The following is a 6,858-nucleotide window of genomic DNA, read 5'->3' as shown; positions in this document are numbered from 1 at the left end:
CGTCACCACCACACACCACCGTCACCACCACACACCACCGTCACCACCACACAACACCGTTACCACCACACACCACCATCATCCTCACACACCACCGTCACCACCACACACCACCGTCACCACCACACACCACCGTCACCATCACACACCACCGTCACCATCACACACCACCGTCACCACCACACACCACCGTCACCATCACACACCACCGTCACCACCACACACCACCGTCACTACCACACGCCACCGTCAACACCATACACCACCGTCACCACCACACGCTACCACCACACACTACCGCCACCACCATACACCACCGTCACCACCACATACCACCGTCACCACCACACACCACCGTCACCACCACACACCACCGTCACCACCACACACCACCGTCACCACCACACACCACCGTCACCACAACACGCCACCGTCACCACCACACACCACCGTCACCACCACACACCACCGTCACCACCACACACCACCGTCACCACCACACACCACCGTCACCACCATACACCACCGTTACCACAACACGCCACCGTCACCACCGCACACCACCGTCACCACCATACACCACCGTCACCACCACACACCACCGTCACCACCACACACCACCGTCACCACCACACGCCACCGTCACCACCACACGCCACCGTCACCACCATACACCACCGTTACCACAACACGCCACCGTCACCACCGCACACCACCGTCACCACCATACACCACCGTCACCACCACACACCACCGTCACCACCACACACAACCGTCACCACCACACGTCAACGTCACCACCACACGCCACCGTCACCACCACACACCACCGTCACCACCACACACCACTGTCACCACCACACACCACCGTCACCACCACACACCACCGTCACCACCACACGTCAACGTCACCACCACACGCCACCGTCACCACCACACACAACCGTCACCATCACAAAACACCGTCACCACCACAAACCACCATCACCATTACACACCACCGTCACCATCTTACATCACCGTCACCATCCTACACCACCGTCACCACCACACACAACCGTCACCACCACACACCACCGTCACCATCACACACCACCGTCAATATCACACACCACCATCACAACCACACACCACCGTCACCATCACACACCACCGTCACCATCACACACCACCGTCAATATCACACACCATCATCACCACCACACACCACCGTCACCATCACACACCACCGTCACCATCCTACACCACCGTCACCACCACACACAACCGACACTATCACACACCACCGTCACCATCACACACCACCGTCACCACCACACACCACCGTCACCACCACACACCACCGTCTCCACCACACACCACCGTTACCACCACACACCACCGTCACCACCACACACCACCGTCATCACCACACACCACCGTCACCACCACACACCACCGTCACCACCACACACCACCGTCACCACCACACACCACCGTCACCACCACACACCACCGTCACCACCACACAACACCGTTACCACCACACACCACCATCATCCTCACACACCACCGTCACCACCACACACCACCGTCACCACCACACACCACCGTCACCATCACACACCACCGTCACCATCACACACCACCGTCACCACCACACACCACCGTCACCATCACACACCACCGTCACCACCACACACCACCGTCACTACCACACGCCACCGTCAACACCATACACCACCGTCACCACCACACGCTACCACCACACACTACCGCCACCACCATACACCACCGTCACCACCACATACCACCGTCACCAACACACACCACCGTCACCACCACACACCACCGACACCACCACACACCACCGTCCCCACCACACACCACCGTCACCATCACATACCATCGTCACCACCGCACGCCTCTGTCACCACCACACACTACCGTCACTACCACACACCACCGTCACCACAACACACCACCGTCACTATCACATACCACCGTCACCACCATACACCACCGTCACCACCACACGCCTCTGTCACCACCACACACCACCGTCACCACCACACACCACCGTCACCACCACACACCACCGTCACCACCACACAACACCGTTACCACCACACACCACCGTCACCACCACACAACACCGTCACCACCACACACCACCGTCACCACCACACACCACCGTCACCACCACAAAACACCGTTACCACCACACACCACCGTCACCACCACACACACCCGTCACCACAACACACAACCGTCACCACCACACGCCTCTGTCACCACCACACACCACCGTCACCACCACACACACCCGTCACCACAACACACAATCGTCACCACCACACAACACCGTCACCACCACACACCACCGTCACCACCACACACCACCGTCACCACCACACACCACCGTCACCACCACACACCACCGTCACCACCACACAACACCGTTACCACCACACACCACCGTCACCACTACACACCACCGTCACCACCACACAACACCGTCACCACCACACACCACCGTCAATATCACACACCACTGTCACCACCATACACCACCATCACCACCATACACCACCGTCACCACCAAACACCACCGTCACCACCACACACCACCGTGACCACCACACAACACCGTCACCACCACACACCACCGTCACCACCACACACCACCGTCACCACCACACACCACCGTCTCCACCACACACCACCGTCACCACCACACAACACCGTCAACACCACACACCACCGTCACCACCACACACCACCGTCACCACCACACACCACCGTCTCCACCACACACCACCTTCACCACCACACACCACCGTCACCACCACACACCACCGTCACCACCACATACCACCGTCACCACCACACACCACCGTCACCACCACACACCACCGTCACCACCACACACCACCGTCACCACCACACAACACCGTTACCACCACACACCACCGTCATCCTCACACACCACCGTCACCACCACACACCACCGTCACCACCACACACCACCGTCACCATCACACACCACCGTCACCATCACACACCACCGTCACCACCACACACCACCGTCACCATCACACACCACCGTCACCACCACACACCACCGTCACTACCACACGCCACCGTCAACACCATACACCACCGTCACCACCACACGCTACCACCACACACTACCGCCACCACCATACACCACCGTCACCACCACATACCACCGTCACCACCACACACCACCGTCACCACCACACACCACCGTCACCGCCACACACCACCGTCACCACCACACACCACCGTCACCACAACACGCCACCGTCACCACCACACACCACCGTCACCACCACACACCACCGTCACCACCACACCCCACCGTCACCACCATACACCACCGTCACCACCACACACCACCGTCACCACCACACACCACCGTCACCACCACACGCCACCGTCACCACCACACGCCACCGTCACCACCACACACCACCGTCACCACCACACGCCACCGTCACCACCACACGCCACCGTCACCACCACACGCCACCGTCACCACCACACGCCACCGTCACCACCACACACCACCGTCACCACCACACACCACCGTCACCACCACACACAACCGTCACCACCACACGTCAACGTCACCACCACACGCCACCGTCACCACCACACACAACCGTCACCACCACACACCACCGTCACCACCACACACCACCGTCACCACAACACGCCACCGTCACCACCACACACCACCGTCACCACCACACACCACCGTCACCACCACACCCCACCGTCACCACCATACACCACCGTCACCACCACACACCACCGTCACCACCACACACCACCGTCACCACCACACACCACCGTCACCGCCACACACCACCGTCACCACCACACACCACCGTCACCACAACACGCCACCGTCACCACCACACACCACCGTCACCACCACACACCACCGTCACCACCACACCCCACCGTCACCACCATACACCACCGTCACCACCACACACCACCGTCACCACCACACACCACCGTCACCGCCACACACCACCGTCACCACCACACACCACCGTCACCACAACACGCCACCGTCACCACCACACACCACCGTCACCACCACACACCACCGTCACCACCACACCCCACCGTCACCACCATACACCACCGTCACCACCACACACCACCGTCACCACCACACACCACCGTCACCACCACACGCCACCGTCACCACCACATACCACCGTCACCACCACACACCACCGTCACCACCACACGCCACCGTCACCACCACACGCCACCGTCACCACCACACGCCACCGTCACCACCACACGCCACCGTCACCACCACACACCACCGTCACCACCACACACCACCGTCACCACCACACACAACCGTCACCACCACACGTCAACGTCACCACCACACGCCACCGTCACCACCACACACAACCGTCACCACCACACACCACCGTCACCACCACACACCACCGTCACCACCACACACCACCGTCACCACTACACGTCAACGTCACCACCACACGCCACCGTCACCACCACACACAACCGTCACCATCACAAAACACCGTCACCACCACAAACCACCATCACCATTACACACCACCGTCACCATCTTACATCACCGTCACCATCCTACACCACCGTCACCACCACACACAACCGTCACCACCACACACCACCGTCACCATCACACACCACCGTCAATATCACACACCACCATCACAACCACACACCACCGTCACCATCACACACCACCGTCACCATCACACACCACCGTCAATATCACACACCATCATCACCACCACACACCACCGTCACCATCACACACCACCGTCACCATCCTACACCACCGTCACCACCACACACAACCGTCACTATCACACACCACCGTCACCATCACACACCACCGTCACTATCACACACCACCATCACCACCACACACCACCGTCACCGCCACACACCACCTTCACCACCACACACTACCGTCACCACCACACACCACCGTCACCATCACACACCACCTTCACTACCGTTACCACCATACACCACCGTCACCATCACACACCACCGTTACCACAACACGCCACCGTCATTACCGCACACCACCGTCACCACCATACACCACCGTCACCACCACACACCACCGTCACCACCACACACCACCGTCACCACCACACGCCACCGTCACCACCACACGCCACCGTCACCACCACACACCACCGTCATTACCACACGCCACCGTCACCACCATACACCACCGTCACCACCACACGCCACCGTCACCACCATACACCACCGTCACCACCACACGCCACCGTCACCACCACACACCACCGTCACCACCACACGCCACCGTCACCACCACATACCACCGTCACCACCACACGCCACCGTCACCACCACACGCCACCGTCACCACCACACGCCACCGTCACCACCACACACCACCGTCACCACCACACGCCACCGTCACCACCACACGCCACCGTCACCACCACACACCACCGTCACCACCACACACCACCGTCACCACCACACACAACCGTCACCACCACACGTCAACGTCACCACCACACGCCACTGTCACCACCACACACCACCGTCACCACCACACACCATTGTCACCACCACACACCACCGTCACCACCACACACCACCGTCACCACCACACGTCAACGTCACCACCACACTCCACCGTCACCACCACACACAACCGTCACCATCACAAAACACCGTCACCACCACAAACCACCATCACCATTACACACCACCGTCACCATCTTACATCACCGTCACCATCCAACACCACCGTCACCACCACACACAACCGTCACCACCACACACCACCGTCACCATCACACACCACCGTCAATATCACACACCACCATCACAACCACACACCACCGTCACCATCACACACCACCGTCACCATCACACACCACCGTCAATATCACACACCATCATCACCACCACACACCACCGTCACCATCACACACCACCGTCACCATCCTACACCACCGTCACCACCACACACAACCGACACTATCACACACCACCGTCACCATCACACACCACCGTCACCACCACACACCACCGTCACCACCACACACCACCGTCTCCACCACACACCACCGTCACCACCACACACCACCGTCACCACCACACACCACCGTCACCACCACACACCACCGTCACCACCACACACCACCGTCACCACCACACACCACCGTCACCACCACACACCACCGTCACCACCACACACCACCGTCACCACCACACAACACCGTTACCACCACACACCACCATCATCCTCACACACCACCGTCACCACCACACACCACCGTCACCACCACACACCACCGTCACCATCACACACCACCGTCACCATCACACACCACCGTCACCACCACACACCACCGTCACCATCACACACCACCGTCACCACCACACACCACCGTCACTACCACACGCCACCGTCAACACCATACACCACCGTCACCACCACACGCTACCACCACACACTACCGCCACCACCATACACCACCGTCACCACCACATACCACCGTCACCACCACACACCACCGTCACCACCACACACCACCGTCACCACCACACACCACCGTCACCACCACACACCACCGTCACCACAACACGCCACCGTCACCACCACACACCACCGTCACCACCACACACCACCGTCACCACCACACACCACCGTCACCACCACACACCACCGTCACCACCATACACCACCGTTACCACAACACGCCACCGTCACCACCGCACACCACCGTCACCACCATACACCACCGTCACCACCACACACCACCGTCACCACCACAC

This window comes from Procambarus clarkii, chromosome 13 (genome assembly GCF_040958095.1).
Source record: "Procambarus clarkii isolate CNS0578487 chromosome 13, FALCON_Pclarkii_2.0, whole genome shotgun sequence".
NCBI classification, from domain to species: Eukaryota; Metazoa; Arthropoda; class Malacostraca; order Decapoda; family Cambaridae; genus Procambarus; species Procambarus clarkii.
The sequence above is the reverse complement of the archived record's forward strand: the minus strand, read 5'-3'. Positions refer to the sequence as shown.